This window comes from Mustela nigripes, chromosome 2 (genome assembly GCF_022355385.1).
Source record: "Mustela nigripes isolate SB6536 chromosome 2, MUSNIG.SB6536, whole genome shotgun sequence".
In the NCBI taxonomy this organism is placed as follows: domain Eukaryota; kingdom Metazoa; phylum Chordata; class Mammalia; order Carnivora; family Mustelidae; genus Mustela; species Mustela nigripes.
The window spans coordinates 79898573-79919535 of NC_081558.1; the positions used below are offsets into that span (position 1 = coordinate 79898573).

General features: G+C 37.4%; 1 protein-coding gene and 1 non-coding gene across 2 annotated transcripts in view; one reads left to right on the forward strand and one right to left on the reverse strand.

Moving 5' to 3' along the window:
* UBE2E2 (ubiquitin conjugating enzyme E2 E2) overlaps positions 1–20963 on the reverse strand; it is a 390132-nt gene that overhangs the window by 92925 nt on the left and 276244 nt on the right. The window lies entirely within an intron of this gene.
* On the forward strand, positions 14807–14910 carry LOC132012681 (U6 spliceosomal RNA). Its single transcript, XR_009402683.1, has one exon. It is a non-coding gene; the product is annotated as a U6 spliceosomal RNA (small nuclear RNA).

The window sequence follows — 20963 nt, forward strand, 5'->3', positions numbered from 1 at the left end:
GCCAGAATGTAACATTCCTGACCCATGTTCCTCTTCTCCTGAAGTTGACAGTGAGGTACAGACAGAATATATTCAAGCCAGATGACAATAAAGCTTTGGCAACAACAGCTCCTTGTTGCCAGATGAGCTCACTCATTCAGATGAATAATATACATGGTGATACCCTGAGCTATAATTAGACCCAATATGAATAGAGAAGTTTATCAGAAGGAAGAACTTAAAAGTAGAGTAAATTATAGGTTTGTAGTTACAACATTATTTCAAGGTAGATGAAGAAATTTAGTTTAAAAAATTCACACAGAGGGGCACCTGGGTGGCTCAGTGGGTTAAGCCGCTGCCTTCGGCTCAGGTCATGATCTCAGAGTCCTGGGATTGAGTCCCGCATCGGGCTCTCTGCTCAGCAGAGAGCCTGCTTCCCTCTCTCTCTCTCTGCCTGCCTCTCCCTCTACTTGTGATTTCTGTCAAATAAATAAATAAAATCTTAAAAAAAAAAAATCACACAGAGAGAACACAGGTGTGAAACAGTGTGTGTAGGCATGTTTCCCAAATACCAAGAAATAATTTCTCTGAGTCACTTTGAGAAATTTTAAGATGACCTTCCAAGAATGGTCATCACATAGTTATATAATTTAGGTTAACTGAGAAGTCACCAAATAGTGCCACCGGAAAGGACTCAGAAGTAGAAGTGAAGTGATATCTCAACAAAAGCAGGCAATGCCTATGAATTATTTATTTTCAATTAGCACTCGTTTTAAATTTTATTTGGCTCTCAGTGAGAATATCATATTTTATTAGTTCTCTTAAGTCAGTCAGCGATCTATACAGTTATCAACAATGGATTAAATAACGCAGCTAACACTATCACTCTGAGTTGGTTTATACTATCCAAATATGTCTTCTAAAAAAGACTAGTAGTAACAAACTATCTTAAACACAGATTGGTGTTTTTTGACCTTTTTTAAAAGATTATTTATTTGACAGAGAGAGAGATACACAGACACACAGTGAGAGAGGGAACACAAGTGGGGGAGTGGGAGAGGGAGAAACAGGCTCCCCATTGAGCAGGGACCCCAAGGTGGGGCTTGATCCCAGGACTCTGGGATCATGACCTGAGCCGAAGGCAGATGCTTAACATCTTAGTCATCTGAGATGAGGTATCTCAGGTGCCCCCAGGCTGGTGTTTTAAAATGCATCTAGAGGAACCTGGATGGCTTAGTCAGTAAGCATCTGCCTTTGGCTCAGGTCATGGTCCCAGGGTCCTGGGATCGAGCCCCACATCGGGCTCCCTGCTCAGTGGGGAGCCTGCTTCTCCCTCTCCCACTCCTCCTCCTTGTGTTCCTCTCTCGCTGTGCCTCTCTCTATCAAATAAATAAATAAAATCTTAAAAAAAATGTATCTAAAACTTATAATACTTCTCCAATATATACAGATTAAGTCTTATCATCTTGGAAGTGTCATGTCTACAGCACCTGCAGTCCCAACGCTTATAGCAGTGGTTCCTGAACTACACAGCCCTTTGTTCCACTTCCATTTTGATATGTTCCAGTTGAGAAATTCTGGAATAAAAGTACAGAACTGTGTTGTACAATATGGTGGCCACGTAGCTACTGAACACTTGAAATGTGGCTACTTATTCAGATATGCTGTAACTGTAAAATATATACCAAATTTCAATGATAATGCAAAGGAAAATAAAATACATCACAACTTTTTGCTAATGACATTTTGAAATAATAATATTTGAGACACACTGGACTAAAAATATATTAAAAGTAACCACTTTTTTTTTTTTAATTTTAAAAAGATTTTATTTGACAGAGAGACACAGCAAGAGCAGGAACACAAGCAGGGGGAGAGGGAGAGGGAGAAGCTGGCTTCCCACCAAGCAGGGAGCCTGATGCAGGGGCTCAATTCCAGGACCCTGGGACCCTGACCCGAGCCGAAGGCAGACGCTTAATGGACTGAGCCACCTAGGCACCCCGAATTTTTTTTTTTTAATGTGTCTCCTAGAAAATTTAAAATTACACATGTGGCTCATATTGTAGTTCTATTCGACACTACTGTTCTAGAGCAGTGCTGTCTAATAAAACTTCCTGTGATAATGAAAATGTTTTAGTTCTTATCATTATCCAGTATGGTAAGCACTAGCCACACAAGGCCTTTAGGCACTTGAAATGGAGCTAGTGAGAATAAGGTTGTGGATTTTCAATTTCACTTGATTTTAATGAATTTAAATCTAAACAACTCCATGTGGCTAGTGGTCAATACAGATCTAAAGGCTCCAGTAGCCCACACTGACCAAATCAATCTTTTTTTAATATGTCAGAATTATTTGAATTTATATAAATCCATTTACATAAAACAGAAGAATGGGCTTTGATATACTTTGGACCAAAAAAGTGAGATGCTGAAGCTGCAGACAATTTAATATTTTTAACGATCACTTCCCTCTTAAGTTGACCAAATAAAAGTTAGTGCCATAGACACCTGCACCATATAGACTATATGCACATAGTCATCACTATGATGATGAACATGACTGGACTCTAAGTTAGACTTCCTTTTCTGAATCCTAGTCCAACCATGTAAGGCCTGTAGAGCCCTGATGAATATGTAATCTCCCCGTATCATCTTTCAGTGCCTTAGTTTCCTCATCTACAAAATGAGGCAACTACAGCAAGAAGCTTGTGTGGCAACGGAACTTTTAGTAGAGCTGTACTCCCAGACCTTGGAAAATGGGCCTGCAATGGTTCAAATAGTACTTTCCCAAGTGTTAGCTGCTATTCTAGATGTTATTATGCTTCGTGGATGATACAGAAGCTCATCAACACACTCACAAGATTAACTGCCTGGTGATTTTATAAGAAGGATTTCAAGATCCCAGGACTGAAAAACAGGTTACTAAGCCCCAGACATTAATAATCATTATTACTACCACCATTATCACCATCATCATCCTGCAGTTTGATCTTAGGATATGTATGTAGATAGGGCAGAACTTTAGAAATCTTCAGAAATCAAAGCTGCCACTTCCAGGAAATTCAATTTTGCACTCAATGGAATGTTTATTTAACTTCAGGATTCTTAGGTATGAGGTTACTTAGCAATGTTTTCCCACTTGCAGCATTCTTAGTGATAAATACCCTTTAGTTTTATTTTCAGATTTTATTTTATTTTTTTAAAGATTTTATTTATCCATTTGAGAGAGAGACAGTGAGAGAGAGCATGAGTGAGGAGAAGGGCAGAGAGAGAAGCAGACTCCCCGCGGAGCTGGGAGCCTGATGCGAGACTCGATCCTGGGATTCCAGGATCATGATCTGAGCTGAAGGCAGTTGTCCAACCAACTGAGCCACCCAGGCATCCCTGTTTTTGTTTTTTGTTTTTTTTTTTTTTAAGATTTTATTTATTTATTTGACAAAGAGAGAGATCACAAGTAGGCAGAGAGACAGGCAGAGAGAGAGGGAGAAGCAGACTCCCCACTGAACAGAGAGCCCGATGTGGGGCTCTATCCCAGGACCCTGAGATCATGACCTGGGTTGAAGGTAGAGGCTTAACTCACTGAGCCACCCAGATGCCCCTTCAGATTTTATTTTTTAAAGAAGAAAGATGAACACAGCTAACAGAGTCATTTAAAAATAAAATATATTTAGATAAATCTATTAAAATGCAAATATCAGTTAGCAAATTACTAATTAGTTGAATAACCAAAGTTGCTCCTTGGAGGAATTCTGTTAGAGAATCAACCTTGTAAACTGTGTTCAGCATTCTATGCTGTGGCCTACAGTGGATGACTCCTTCTACCATAAGAAATATTACTCACATTCAATAAAAATGCTGAAAAAGACTAAGCATTTACTGTATTTATTTAAGAACGACTCAGTGATTTGATGACACCTCAGACTTCTTGCTTCTTTCTATATTACGTGTATGGTGTGTGTGTGTGTGTGTGTATTTAATTTGCGCAATGTGGAATATATTGCAGTGAGTATACAATTTTGCAACAGACTTAAAATTTTAAGACACAACTATATGAAATAATGAGCCAGGAGAAACAGAAATTGGGAAGCAGGAAGGAAGACCACAGGGAAAAACTGCCAATGGTTCCTTTTTCTCCCAAGCTGCATCTTTATAAGACACATTCACTTATAAGGACAAAGACAGTTACAGTCAAAAAGAACCAAATCTTATTTTATATATATGGGTTGTTAGAAATAAGATTACAATTATAAAGACTCGGAGACCATTAGTTCAACTTCTTCATAACACAGAAGAAGCAGAAGCATTAGTACTGGACTGCAATTTTACTGAGTTAGACATCTGGCCATGAAATCAGTCAGAATTACTTAAAATACTGCTATAGGATTTTTAATCATTTAGTTAGCTGAAAGGACTCTAGAAATAAGTTAACGGAGTTATTCACAGCCTTTTTTTTCCTTTTCAACAGACCCTCTTACAGAAAAAAGTACCTCCTTCAGCAGTGATTCTTACCGTGTATTTTTTGTGTGTGTGTGTGTGGGGGGGGGTGATAATTTGAAAAAATGTAAAAGCTCCTCTCCCACCGAAAATCACGTCTACCAAAGCCTTCATTTCAAAAGTGATAAAATTAAGATTCTACAAAGTGAAGTGCTTTGCTCAAGACCCCACCCATAGAAGAAAACCTGAGCCCTCTGATCCTATGGAGAGGATCTTAATTTGCTGTCAACTTAGATAAGAAGACTCACCTGGAAAAACCATATAGTTACTATTATAATGAACTGCCCGGTGTAAGACAGGAGACCAGAGATCAACACTAACACCCAGGTTTTCTTTTTATCTTTTTATCCTGGGCATGTTTCAAGGATTAGATTCAAGGTTTGGTGAAAAGCCATTTTTATTTTAGCTACTCAATTTTTCTTCTACTTTTTTTTTTTAAGCTTTTCAAACTGAAATACTGATCTTATGCTACTCTCTCCATTTCCTTATCAATGTTACAACTTCTTGCAACACTACTTTTGCTGCCCACCTCCCACCCTGATGCTTGTGCCTTTTCTCTATTCTGTGTAAGAGATGAAAGGTCAGAAGGTACTCAGGGTTTACAGAACTAGCCTCTCTTATCTGCAATGAAATAACAATTTTGGCATGTGAGTTATCCAATGTAGCAGGTAATGTTTCTTTATTATTTAAAAATTTCCCTCATACATGTGATAGGAAAGCTGTAGAACTTTAACATGTCTATTAATCTTATTTGCAAGTTAAATAAGCTTTTGACAGAGTGCAAGTCACTGTTGCCCTACAGAGTTCTGAGGAAGCCAAATCCTTCCCAATCTTTTAGTTCTCAAAAATGTTACTACTCACAGAGGACAGAATGTAAAGTTCCCTGGTATCATTCCACAAGCAGCTTTATTGTTTTCTAACATTTATAATACTGTATCAAAGTAAAAATTCCATTTGAAAGTTACCAGGGGGCAGATCTTAGCAGGAGCTAACTATTCTTAGACAGGATAGTTACTGTTTATCAGTTTATTTGTGTAGAGTTATTACCAAGTCAGTTTGTTTTCCAAGTAGATAAAATACCTCCAATATACTCAATACACTTTCCTTTGGCTGAGAACATCTTTTGTTTTTGGACAGAAAAATGGTAAACAATAATTTCTTCATATGGCTAATTTAGTCCCCAAAATGTTGCCTGTGATATCCTGCATTTCCTTTGTATCCCTGACATTGCTATCTGGCTCCAAGACCCACCATCATGGTTCTCTTCCAACAGGTCAACTAGAAGGCCAATGGCAAAAGTAAACTTCGCATGAAGAAACACAATAAATGTTTGTTGAAAAATAATAAACAAACATCTTTAGTAAAACACTAGTCTATTAGTATAGCTTAATAGTAAAGACAGCTGGCTTCAGATCAAGACAGCCAGGGGTCCTGGCTCTGCCACTAACAGAGTGAATTAAAGCAAGTTATTTAGTTATCTCCTGTAACTTTTTTTGAAAAATGGCTCTCTCATAGAGTTGATGTGAGTAATAAATGAATTAATATATATAAACAGCTTAGAACAGTGCCTGGCCCACAGTAAAAGGTTATACAACTTATGTTCTTAACATTTTCAGGTAAGTGAAAAACTAGCAGGGCTGAATCAGGGTCCTGAAGCTCACCTCATTGTTTACTCCTCGACCCAAGGCATGGAAATAAGAAGGGTTTCTCTTTAGGGGGTCTAACTTCCCTCTCCTGTACCTGCTGTACGACACCTTGTATGCTAATGTCTCTCTCTGTCCCCCATATTCAATACAAAGCTCATGAAAGAAAGTGACAAGTAACTGCTGAGTCCCATCTTTCTTGGTTAAGAATTCAGTAAAGAATAACTTTAGTTTCACCTATTCCATCCTATAACAACATCTGAGACTGCACCAAGTCTAAATTCTCAGATCCTATATAATAGTGGCTTTGAAATCTATGCTCTCATCTCTATGATAGAAGACACATCACCACTTCAACAAAAACAAATAATAAAATAGAGACACCCCCCCCCCCCCATGTTCAGGAGAAGAAAAGCTAAATGTCAGCTGTAGAGGAAGGTGCTAGGTGGCAAAAACAGACCCTACTGTAAATAATAATCCTGCATTAAAAGACACTGACTGTCAATAAAAGTTGGCATTTAGCGGACTTAATTCAAAATTTCCCTACGATTACTTCAGGAGATCAAGATCTCCACCAAGACCAAAATGCTGGCTATTGGGTGCAGAGACTTACTTTCAAGAGTTCCCCAGGGGCACCTGGGTGGCTCAGTGAGTTAAAGCCTCTGCCTTCAGCTCAGGTCATGATCCTGGGGTCCTGGGATGGAGCCCCGCATCGGGCTCCCTGTTCTGCAGGGAGCCTGCTTCCTCCCCTCTCCCTCTCTGCTTGCTTCTCTGACTACTTGTGATTTCTCTCTGTCAAATAAATAAAACCTTTAAAAAAAAAAAAAAGAGTTCCCCACCTTTTCCTTATAGCTTATTATGTGCAGAGCACTGTGCTATGATCAGCCCTGATCCCTAAGGGGCTTCATATCTGGGCAGCACTGGAGAAGGCAAGATAATGTGCTCCACGGTATTCATAATTAGGATGCTTCGGGAGCCCTGTAAAAAGAATGTTTTCATTTCCTCGTGGGTAGGTGTTCTTACACCAAAGCACTAGCAGGTCTCATTTCAGCAGTGACCTGAGAAGAAGAAACATCAGATTTACTCCAAGTAAGCATATGGTCTGAACATATCCCACACGTGGTGCTGACATGAACTGCACCTTCTCTAGGGAAAGGCTTCATAAAAAAGATGGCAATTAAACTGGGTTGGAAATATAAAGTAGATTTCAACATGGTACGGGAAGATGTGGCATAACAGGTTAAAGGCACCGCATGGAAAAAAGCGGAGTGGAGGAAAGTGATTTTCTTTTTTGGGAGAACAGCAAAGATGCCAGCTGACTGAGGTTAGATAATATAGGGCTTCAAATGCCATGACAGGAATTGGAAATATATTCTTGAGACCTACAGTTCTCAAATTTGTTCCTTCTAGGAGCTGCAGGGTTCCAGTGAGGTCTTTTGGGAAATCTAATCTCTCTGCTCCCTCCCTGAGTTTCAACTAGAAAAACTCCACTTTGTTTATACATACACACACACATATGTATATATTCAGCACATGATTTCATGAATAAAGGGAGTCCAGTGTTTTAAAAGAAAAGTTTGAACTGCTTCTGGAACTTAAACAGAAACAAAAACAAAACACCTGGGTCCCATCCCAGACTAATTCGATCAGAAATTAATGAGCACCTAGGACTGAGAACCACTAATCGGAGTCACTGAGGGCCTCAAGGTGCGGTCCAGAAAGCAAAAGCACTATGTAATCCTATAGAGTCAGAATTTACATTTTTTTAAAAAGATTTTTTTTTTTAATTTATTTGAGAGAGAGAGAGGGAGAGAAAGAGATAAAGAATGTATACACAAGTTGGGGGAGTGGCAGGGAGAGGGAGAAGCAGACTTCCTGAGGAGCAGGGAGCCTGATGTGGGGCTTGATCCAAGGACCTCAAGATCATGACCTGAGCTGAAGGTAGACACTTGACCGACTGAGCCTCTCAAGCACCACCAGAATCTACATTTCTGAGAAGATCTCCGGATGACTAGTATATACATTAAAGGTTGACAGGCATTGAAGGAAGGTTCTAAGTAGGGATCACACAATGAAATCCATGTGATATGATTTACTGGTCATCTTCTACATGTCAGATATGATGCTGGGTACTTTTTGTACTTCTGTGAGCCTCAGTTTTCTTATCTGGAAAAGGAAACTTTATTTACATTGTGGGGCTTCATAAGAATTAAATATCCATAAAGTGTTATGGCAAAAAGCATTTTAAAAATGGTAGCTATTACCATTAACATATATTTCTTCAAATTATTGCCATTCTGCAAAATTATTGCTATATGAAACTAAGGCTCAAAGAAGGTCAATGGCTTGACAAAGGTTACACAGTAAGGGGTTGAACTAAATTTCAAACCTAGAACTATCTCATTTAAAAGCTTCTCTTCTTTCCCACACAATGCTCTGACATCAAGGCTCAGTGTAGACTGGAAGTGGGAGAGATGGAAGACAAGGCAGTACTGATGATATACTAACTGGTGCTAGCATTAGCTTCACACTTCTGTTTAAGAGATTAGAATTGGCCAAAATTATAGACAAGTATGAATAAAAAGCAGGTTTGAGTTATGTAAATCCTAATATCATGTAAACACTTAGCAGCTTAGTTAATATTTATATAATATTTAGTTAGTATTTAACAATATTTAATCTCTAGATAGGTTTATAGAGTTCACAAACCACTTTCATATGCATCATGGTCTTTAACCTTCACCACAATTATGCAAGATGGGATTATTATTCTAAAATGAGATCACTTCATTTTTTCCTCCTTAAACCCCTATTTAATACATAAACCTGGGTTTCCAAATCCCTTATAGTGGCTTTCATGTCAGACCTTGTGTTAAAAAAAAAAAAAAAATCCAGATTTTCAGTGACATGCGTAGAGTTCATCTCCTATCCTTTTTCCCTTTACACCATCATCAGAGGTCAGAAGATACACCGGTTTTTGGTCAAAGGAAATAAGAACAGGGCAGGCAGCATAGGTATATCTAGCTTGTTTGCTTCATTCAGCTCAACCGAATGAGCCACCCAGGCACCCTGCTACATCAATTTTCTACAGAAGCTATTATAACCTTTCTGATTTCAGCCATTGCCTTCTCTCTTTTTAAGCAAGTACTTGACTGAGCTCTCTGGGTTCTTGGCAGAAGTGCTGCCCCAACTGGAGGAGAGGTTATGTTTTTGTTTTTGTTTTTTAAAGATTTTGTTTATTTATTTGAGAGAGAATAAGTGAGAGAGAGCATGAGAGAGGAGAAGGTTAGAGGGAGAAGCAGACTCCCCAAGGAGCTGGGAGCCCGATGCGGGACTCGATCCTGAAAGTCCGGGATCATGACCTGAGCCGAAGGCAGTTGCTCAACCAACTGAGCCACCCAGGCGCCCCTGGAGGAGAGTTTTTAAGAGATCAGCCCCACAAAACACCTCAGTAGAGATGAGAGAATAAGTAACCAAACAGAAGACTAAGAAGTCACTTCTTGGCTTTTGGTGTATTCATTAAATCTACTGAGGTATGTCCCCTATTTCCCACATTCTTTGTGCCAACATTTCTGAGGCATCCTTAAAAATCTACAAAATTCCTCATTCTATAGCTATAAAGATACATGTTTTTAAAATGGAAGCAAATGAAAGGCTCTAGAAACATTCTGTTCCTCACAATAATCACACAGGTGTAGCTATGACAGCACTTTTATTTTGCCTAGTTGTCTAGGAACAGCCCATTATGTCCTTGTTTTCATGAGAGATTTCTGCAGTCTGCCCTTGTAAAACATTTATAGAAGTGACTTCCTGCACTCAACTTAGTGATTTAATATTATACAAAGTTCATTAGTCATGGTATCTACATCATTTAAAAAAAAAAAAAGATTTTATTTATCCACTTGACACAGAGAGCAGAAAGAGGGAGAGGGAGAAGCAGGACCCTGGGATCATGACCCCACCCGAAGGCAGCCGCTTAACCGAATGAGCCACCCAGGCACCCTGCTACATCAATTTTCTACAGAAGCTATTATAACCTTTCTGATTTCAGCCATTGCCTTCTCTCTTTTTAAGCAAAACAAACACAGATTTTATTGAAGATCTTCTATTTTAAGAACAACCCATTTGTAGTATCCGTAATAATTCCTGTCAATGTAGAGTATCTTTGAGGGATTTAGTGGTTTTTGCTTTTGGCGGTGCTACAATGGTGGAAATACCTTAATACTGCCCATCCCCATCTTAGTGTCTGCTAATACACAGGGCTGTTGGAGGCCAAGCAGATTTAATTTACCCACTTCTCAGCTTGCATTAACCTTTGAATAATAATGCACAGCTGAGGCTGCTATAAGAAACAAACTGAGGAATGAATAATTAAAAACATCTCCTCAGCCTTGGGAAGACCAATTCCTAACCATTAGGGGAGGTTTAATTGTGACTACAGCATTAAAAAGGCTAATTGTATTCTTTATAAATTGAAACAAATGCTAAGGATATAGTGTGACTACAATATATGTAGTATATGAAAAGCAAAGCTCTGAAAGCACCCAGTAATCAATTCAAATGAAAAAAGTAAGAGTAGTCTGATTCTAAAGAAAAACAATTACTTCTAAAGATGGGCACTCTTATTGTCAACATATAGAAAAAACTGCTACTACTTATAAAAAGCTATTATACTTTGGATACAGGTGGACTGGCTGGAATAGCATTCAAAGGGATAGAAATGTTAAAGCTGAAACAAAAGATTGAGAATAGAATAGATTACAGGAAATCCCTACCTTCTTTCAATCTGTCAAGTGCTTATGCCAGCTGGGATTCTTCTTTGCTTTTGATGGATTTCATTTTCCTTTGGGAACCGAAATCTAATGTAGCTGTCATATTTATGTGTTAAGATCACTAAACAGTTGTTGTTATTTTATGTACTTGCTAATAATTGTTAATATCTAATACAATTTTTAAACCAAAGACAACCCTCTTTATCTGAATAGCTGGAAACAATTATCTCTGTTACTAGACCTCCAGCAAAGGGCAGGACATCTCCTTAAATCAAGGAGGGCAGTTTCCTCCTATTACTGACTTTAAAACATGTACCTTTAATTCTTCAAATTGGGAAGTTTTTCTTGCACTTAATTTTATTTTGCTAAATTTAAGGTCTTTTCCTTTACCTCTGTTCAAAAAACCATTATTGTTAGTGCCTTCTCCTAATAACATTTCTATTACTGGGAATTAGGGAGATAGAAACCTTTCTTCTATATGAAGCAATTTTGTGGCGTTTAAAATGACTTTAGTTTTCATTCCTATGCTTTTTTTGTTCTCTGAATCTTCTATAATTTTTGTTCTAACTTATTATAGATGACTCTTTGTACATAAGAGGTAAAAGTGTGACAAGTGAGAACAAAATTGGATTCGTTATTTTGGTATAGAACAGCTTCTCATTTGGGAGAACAAGAATATTATTTTTTTTCTTGTAGGTTATATTCTTGATATTTTCTTGTACCACATAAATTTTTGATATAAGAAAACTGTTGGCTTATACTGAACTTGTTTCCTATTGGGACTAAAAATTTCACAGTTCTACTTGTAATTAGTCACCACTGGAAAGAGTTCTCATTACTCCACTTTCCTCTGAATGTCACTACAACATTGTCAGCACTCTCAAATTGTCAGATACTAGTTTAAATTTCCTCTGGTATTCAGTCTATTGTATTTTTCTCAGAGTTAGCTGTTTTCTAACACTTGGTTTCACTCCATCCCTACCAAAATAAATGATCCCTACCCCTGGTTTCCCACAAGCCATGACTTCTGCCTCCGTGACAGCACTAACCTAGGCAGGCTTTGTTGTTTTTGGCCTTCAGCAGAGGGGTCCCTTGGGGGCAGGTACTATGTCTTACTCATCTTTGCATCCTTGTCAGCTGCAATGGTGTCTGGAACCCAGCAGATACCCAGAGAACATTTTTTGATTCAATGTGAATTCACAAAGAACTGACACTTTTAAGAGTGACCAAAAAGTATTGAGGGCAAAGTAGATACTGAATAAATATATGATTAACTTTTTTGGGGGAGGGGAAGGATGGAATTATATTTTATTTTAATCTTTTTAATTTTAAAAGTTTTAAATTTATAGAAACATTGCGAAGGTGAAGAGTACATAGTCCCTATATACCCTATAGCCAGTTTCCTCTAGTATTAACATTTTACATAGTATGGTACATTTGTCACAAATAATGAAGCAATATTGATACATTATTATTATTATTCTCCTTAATTTATTGAGATTTCCTTGATTTTTATCTAATGTTCTTTTTCTGTTTCAGGATTCCATCCAGGATACATATTGTTTAGTAGTTGTGCCTTTTTATGTTCCTTTCTTTTTTATAAAAATACAGGCATGCCTCATTTTATTATACTTTGCTTTATAGCACTTTGCAGATACTGCATTTTTTACAATTTAAAGTTTGTAGCAACTCTGCCTCCCAAGTTTGTCAGCACCATTTTTCCAACAGTATGAGCTCACTTTATGTCTCTGAGTCACAATTTGGTAATTTTCCAATATTTCAAATTTTTTCATTATTATTATATTTGTTATAGTTACAGTGGTCTCTGATATTATTAATTGTTTTGGGGTACCATGACCACACCCATATGAGACAACAAACTTAATTGAGAAAAACTGTGTTCTGACTGGTCTACTGATTGGCCATTCCCCCTCTCCCTCTCTGTGGGCCTCCATATTCCCTGAGATACAAGAGTAATAAAATTAGGCCAATTAATAACCCTACAATGTCTTCTATGCGCTCACATAAAGGGAAGAGTTGCATATCTCTCACTTTAAATTAAAAGCTAGAAATTATGAAGTTTAATGAGGAAGGCATGTCAAAGGCTAGGATAGGCTGAAAGCTAGTGCTCTTACAGAAAATAGTTAGCCAAGTTGTGACTGCAAAGGAAAAGTTCTTAAAGAAAATTAGAAGTGCTGGTCCAGTGAACCCAGGAATGATGACAAAGCAAAGCAGCCTTATTGTTGCTATGGAGAAAGTTTTATGGTCCAGACAGAGGATCAAACCAGCCACAGCCTTCTGTTAACAAAGTAAAGCGGGAAGTGATCCTGTAGAAGCTGCAGCAAGTGATTCAGAAGATCTAGATAACTGATGAAGATGGATACATTAAACAACAGATTTTCAGTGTAGATAGCCTTATACTGGAAAGAAATCCATGTAGGACTTTCATAGCTGGGGAGAAAAAGTCAATGGCTTGGCTTCAAAGATTTGAAGGATAGGCTGGCTCTCTTGTTACAGGCTAACGCGTTGGTGACTTTAAGCTGAAGCCAATACTCACTGACCATTCTAAAGATCCTAGGGCTCTTATACATTATGTTAAACCTACTCTGCTTGTGCTGTATAAATGGAACAACAAAGCCTAGATGACAGCTCTTCTATTTACAACATGTTTTATGGAATATTTTAAGTTCCATTGTTGAGACCTACTATTCAGAAAACAATGATTCCTTTCAGGATATTATTGTTCATCGACAATGCACCTGGTCACCTAAGAGCGCTGATGGAGATTTTTAGTAAGATTAATGTGTTTTCAGTCCTGTTAACACAACATCCATTCTGCAGCCCATGAATCAGGAGTCATTTTGACTTTCAAGTCTTATTATTTAAGAAATACATTTTGTAAGGTTATAGCTGCCATAGATAATGATTCCTCTGATGGATCTGGGCAAAGTAAATTGAAAACCTGGAAAGAATTCGCAATTCTAGATGTCATTAAGAACATTCATGATTCATGAGAAGAGGTCAAAATATCAACATGAATAAGCCAACCCTCACAGATGACTTTGAGGGATTCAAGGCTTTAGTGGGGAAGTCACTGCTGATGTGGTGGAAACAGCAAGAGAACTAGAATTAGAAGTGGAGCCTGAAGATGGGACTGAATTGCTGCCATCTCATGATAAAACTTTCAACAGATAAGGAGTTATTTCTTCCAGATAAGCAAAGAAAGTGGTTTCTTGAGATGACTCTACTACTAGTGAACATGCTGGGAAGACTGTTGAAATGACAACAAAGGATTTAAAATATCACATAAACTGAGTTGATAAAGCAGTGGCAGGGTTTGAGAGGATTGACTCCAATTTTGAAAGAAGTTCTACTGTGGGTAAAATGCTATCAAATGGCATCGTGGGCTAGAGAGAAAGTGTTCGGGAAAGGAAGAGTCTAGAGATGCAGCAAACTGCATTGCTGTCTTATTTTAAGAAACTGCCACAGCCACCGCAACCTTCGATAATCACCACCCATTAGTCAGCAGGCATCAAAAACAAGACAAGATCCTCCACCAACAAAAAGATCAACTCCCTCAAAGGTTAGATGATGGTTAGCACTTTTTAAGCAACAAAATATCTTTTAATTAAGTTATATACATTGTTTTTATTAGACATAATGTGATTGCACACTTAATAAAATATAACATCATATAAACACTACTTGTATATGCACTAGGAAATTAAAAAAATTAATTTGACTCACTCTATTATATTTGCTTTACTACAGTGGTCTGAAATCAAACCTATAGTATCTTTAACCTACACTGGTAATAAAATAAAAACTTAAGTAGAGAAACTGTGTTATGGAAATACTTGGTACTATCTTTGCAACTTTTCTGTAAATCTAAAGTTATTCCAAAATAAAAGTTTATTTGTGCTCACTCTGGCATCACATATACTAAAATTGGAACTATACAGAGATTAGCATGGCCCCTTCACAAGGATAACATACAAATTTGTGAAGAGTTCCATACTTAAAAAAAAGAAAAAAGAAGTTAATTTAAGAACTGACACTGAAAACAACAAAAGCAATGGCTTTCTTGAATTTCCTTAAAGAAATTCTATACGTACAAATGTTCATCTTGTACAGCATGTTTGTTTTATTTTTATTTAATTTTTAAAAAGACTTTATTCACTTATTTGACACAGAGAGAAAGATCTCAAGTAGGCAGAGCAGCAGGCAGAGAGAGTGGGGAAGCAGCCTCCGTGCTGAGCAGAGAGCCTAATGTGGGCTCGATCCCAGGACCTGAAATCATGACCCGAGCCGAAGGAGAGGCTTAACCCACTGAGCCACCCAGGTGCCCCAATAAGTTTAAGTTTTAAATTTAAGTATATGATTACTCATCTCTCTATATGGAAGTTTTCCCAAAATATTGTCAAATGCTTTACATTAGCTACATTCTAATTCTATTAATCATACTGGTAACAGGATAGTACTGACCAAAAATATCAGTAAAATATCAACATTAAAACTACTTGCTTTCTGGGGAGGAGAAGCATAGGGAGAAGTGAGGGTGGGGATATTTCAACTAGATCAGTTCTGTACTCAAGTTTGAGTGTACCAATTCAGTTTGCTTGATCTTCTGCTCCCCAGATCACCAACCCTTCCACGGTGTATTAGTTATTTATTCTCATTACTAAGCTCAATGAAAATGGATACCCAGTAAAAGAAAAGTTAGCTGAAATGCCAATGGCTACTTTCCAGTGAATGAGATCATGACATTTTAGGAACCCAAAATACCTTCTAAAACCCATCTCCCCTTTTTCCAAAGACTATGGATAGGCTGTGTCATTCAAGATTTTGTTTGAAGCAAATTATGTCAATTGAATTCAAAAGAAATGATACAACACCCCCCACCCCGAAATAGTTAAGATTTGCTCCGTAGTGATTTATCAGTTCTGCAGGTCAGGCTCTGTCACATTCCAAACTGTCCAGATGTCCATTCTTGTGACTTCCAGTAAGCTAGCGGTGGAGAATGCATTGCTGATAGCACCACAGCTCCAATATAACTACTAATAGACAGTAAAGCTACTTTTTAATATTGTAGTCCCAAACTTTCTGTGTTATAACTGCCTATCAAATGTCTTTCCATGAAGTTATAAAGGAGATCAGTACAGAATGTAAACTGATAAGAATGGGATTATTTGAGAGACCTGAGAAAGAAGTGGGGTTGACTGAGCAACAGTTAGTTACTTCAGCATACCTGCACATTTGACCATTTATCCCCTCATTTACTCTGAAGGAAGAAAAGAAAAGGGAGAAACAAGGAAGTGGGAGATAAAAGAAAGATAAGAGAGAGGAGTAAAAACTAGGTCTGAGACCATTAAAATGTGACAGAATACACTTAGAATTTACTATTACATTTTTAAAAGCTGACAGAATTGAATTTTCTTGTCCTATTCCAGTTCAAGCCCCAGTGAGTATAAAAACCTAGTTTTGTTTAGATAGAATATATTCTTTAAAATGTATAAAAGCAGGGGCACCTGGGTGGAACAGTTGATTAAGCAGCCAACTCTTGGTTTTGGGTCAGGTAATGATCTCACGGTCCTGGGATGGAGCCCACTTCTGGCTCTGCGCTCATCAGGGAGTCTGCTTGTAGAGTCTCTCTTCTCCCTCTGCCCGCCCCCCATCCAGTAACTAAAACATCTCCACCAGATTTGATTTACATTTATTGCTTTAGCATACCATGACTTCTTTTTAAAAATGGTGTTTTCTTCTTTAATAACATAAAGAAATGCTTAAAATGTTAAATAAAAGGGAAAAATGATATAAATGAAGTCAATTTACTTATTTATTCATGTATTCAACAAATACATTCTAAGATCCTTCTGTGTGTAGGTCACATAGGTAATGCAGATTTAGCATCAAGCAAAACCAAACTCTTTATGTTCATGGAATTCATATCCTAATGAAGAGAAGATAACACTAAGCAAATAAAAAAGTAAACACACAGTTTGATGGTGAGAACTAATGGGGAGCAATAAAACAGGTTTGGTAAAGGCAATGATTCCAAATTATTTCTAAAAACAAAATAGAACCTAAAACACATATATAGAACATTTAGGTATTACTTTATGAAATTTATCTACTTCTATTAAGTTGTATTTTCCCACTCCAAAAACAATCACGTAAAAGCTCCTAAAAATATGTTAGCACATGATAGACTCTTTTCTCTGTGAACTGTAATTTTATTTAGTTGTATGTTCATAGTTGGCTAAGGATTTGCAAAATAGCAAGAAAAACTGTCCTAATCCATGTAAGAGTTCTTTCTATTTTAGGTTAACAATTTATCCACTGCAAACACAATTATACTGTTTAGGACCAGAGCATGCTAAATATTCACAGTGTAATTTTTTAAACGACAATTTTGGTAAAGATTATACCTCTTCAGCTGAATCTTTTTTTTTTTTTTAAAGATTTTATTATTTATTTGACAGACAGAGATCACAAGTAGGCAGAGAGGCAGGCAGAGAGAGAGAGAGGAGGAAGCAGGCTCCCTGCTGAGCAGAGAGCCCGATGCAGGACTCGATCCCAGGACCCTGAGACCATGACCTGAGCCGAAGGCAGCGGCTTAACCCACTGAGCCACCCAGGCGCCCTTCAGCTGAATCTTAAAGACAGAAAATGTTTTTAGTAAAAGAAGGAATTTAACACACAAACTTCCAAAGTTAAATCAACACAACTGGAAATAAAAAGCTCTGAAACTTATCAGTTAATGTCAGAACATTCCAGTTTGATTATTCCTATAATTTTATGTATGATGTAGGTAGCAGTTTTTATAGTATACATGGATGTATAATAATAAAAATAGTTTATTAAACACTGAGCACAGTAGAAATGAAAAATCAAATTATTTAGATTCATTAAATTTAAATTGTGGGTCAATATCTTTTAGTGGTTTTCTACTGCCAATTTCATAAACTGTATAGCTTCAAGTATAATAAATATATCTGATGTCTTTGCTCATAGAAGCACTACTAGTATTAAGAAAATATTTGAATTGCCAAAACACAACACTATTTCTTAAATTTCAAAACAACAGCAACAAAAAAGAACCTCAGAGACAGGTAAAATAATCCCACCAGGTAGCAGACAGAAAAGCAAACCAATATTGATAAAAATATGTTGGGAAAGGAATAAAAATCTACTTTAAAAAGAAAATCTGTTTGCTGGGTTATTTGGGGAATGCCAAAAACAATAAGGAAAGGGAAGGAAGAAGCATGTGAACTTCAAATACTATAAAACAGGTGATAACTCATATAGTGAATGGGAATCCTTGGGTATTCTATGCTTCTGCTTGGATTGGCTGTAGTTCATTTCAAAAGCCCAAAAAATCACCACAGAGAAACTGATCCTCTAATTTTAAATTTAGACTCAATTACTTAGATGGCAAAAGAAAATCAACTCATCCTTGTTCAAAAAGACTCAATTTGCTGTAGACACATTAAGAGTATTCACAGGTTCACCTCTAATGTTCAGCTTGCCAACTCAGAGGCCTTGTACGGCAATTAAGGTAAGCAGCAGTTGAGAAGAAGGGTCTATGCTTTGGTAGTTATGATATTATCACATATAAGCATATTTCTCTTAGAATAAACATATATAAATGTGTTCTTCCTTTTACTAGAACAGTCTCAATGCCAGGAAAATATTAAAGACCTGCTACTATGTTTGTAAACTTGGCTCACATGGATTTCAAAGAGAGTTGTATGTTTAATTGAAAAATCCAGCACAAAACAATTGAGATCTGTTTTCCTTTCATAGTTAATCATGCTTTAAAAATAAACTCTTGAAAAAGTTCAAACTCATATCTTGGCAGGTTCCTGCTCCAACATAAACCCTAGCTGATTGAAGTTTTGCTTTATTGATTAGAATTTTAAGAAATCCATTTTGTTCAACTTAACTATGCTACATATTAATAATGGAGTCACAAACAGAGACCAAGAGAAATATATTCAGGGATAATTGAAAAGAGAATGGATCATTACTCTTCCTAACAATGTTGTTAAAGGACTTCACTTAGAAAAATGGTTTCAGGGGCGCCTGGGTGGCTCAGTGGGTTAGGCCGCTGCCTTCGGCTCGGGTCATGATCTCAGGGTCCTGGGATCAAGTCCCACATCGGGCTCTCTGCTCAGCAGGGAGCCTGCTTCCCTCTCTCTCTCTCTCTCTGCCTGCCTCTCCAACTACTTGTGATTTCTCTCTGTCAAATAAATAAATAAAATCTTAAAAAAAAAAAAAAGAAAGAAAAATGGTTTCAGAGACAGAACCTCTGAGAATGCTTACTCTCAGGGAGTAGAAAGAGTGAAACTAGAAGCATACCAAGAACAGAAAAATCTAGGTGCGATCCTGTTAGGTTTGATTGACCTTTCTGATACTGTAAGAGTTATCAAGAGGGCTTAAAAAACATCAGTTCTCTGAGCAAAGCCATGATGAGTAGATAAAAGTATACCTACCCCTGATAATGTAAAGGCCAGGAAACAAAGATAATCATTACAGGGTTACTCCTAAGAAGGAACCTTATGGGAAGAAACCAGAGGCTGATGTGGACCGGAAAGGGACCAAACAGAGAAAAGGACACTGAGGAGAGAATCCATGTTCAATCTACGAAATGGGTGGTCACCAAGAAGGTGAAAGAGAACACCAAAAGAATACATACACTGGATTGTGTTAGTTTTTTAAGTATATTACTTCTTTCAACTCATGGCCAGCATTCATGAACATTAAAATGTTAGGTTACTCTGCATATAAGTAACAAAGGTAGATTTAAAAGCTATTTATCTCAGTGGTAGGATGATTAACAACTGTTAATTGGAAAATTAGGCATTATTTCTAGAAAACAAAAAATAGTAAGATAATATTTTGTATTCACAATTTGCCCACCAGATAAATTTGTGGGTCTTCTGAGGTTTAGCCACCTGTTCTTAGGCAACATCTAAGTACAGATGTGTTTGTATAATAAAGGTCATTTGATCTTTTTGTTTCTCATCTATTCATTATAATTAAATCAAAGTCACTGAACCAGATGCATGAAGTAAAGAAAAGAATTACACATGGCCTTAAGAAAGAAAGAAAATCTTTTCCCAGGTTCTAAAGGATAAAAAAGAGAACTTGGAAAATTTTCCTAGAATTCTCACAGAATTACTGAAGTTAAGGTTCTTCTCAAACATTTAACACTTTGGAAAACTTGTGTTCCATTATTATAACTCACTAGACTGGAAAGGGACTATTCTATTTATTTCAAAGGTCCAAGAGAGCTTATATATTTAGTTTTTCAGAGGACTTAAGTCTCACCTATAAGGTAGGGATATGGTGTGGCTCCCAAAGGCTAGTTGTAGCTGAGCTTTAGTTTCACTTCAGTGAAGAAAACAAAATGTCTTTATTATAACCAAGGGTATATTAATTCATCCATTAAAAGAAAATGCAGATGCTAGATCCTGGGTGCATGGTGGTAAGACACAGCTACTCTTCTCGAGTCTTAAAAAATAAAGGGAGAAGACAGACAAGTTCAGGGACAATTACAATGTACTATGATGAATGCTGTCTGTAATAGGAGTAAGTACCGAGCACCTATGAAAGCAGAGAGAAAAGGCCCCTCAACCAACTTTCGAGAGATGAGATCTCAGATATTCAAAAAAGTTATCCAAGAGTACGGGAAGTGGAAGGAAAGGCAGGGAGAGAAAGGCAGGTAGGGGAAGAGCATAGGCAAACTGCAGGAGGCAAAAGACAAGAGGAAGTTTCTTGCAGAAAACTAGGCGTTGTATGGTGTATGAGAAAGGGTGAGGCAGGAAAGGTAAGCAGAGTCAGACCAAGAAAGCACTTTTATGCAGTGCTCCACTGGACTTACCCTGAAGGGAATGGAATCAGGAATAGGTTTTAGAAAGAGAAGTGAACATGAACATATTTTTGTTTTAGACAGACCTCTCTGACAGCAGCGAGGAAGGGGAGACTGGGGACATGAGACCAGTCAGGAGCTTTACAGTACTCAAGGTAGAAGACGATGGTGGTAATAACAGTGTCCTGGAAAGAAGTCTGAA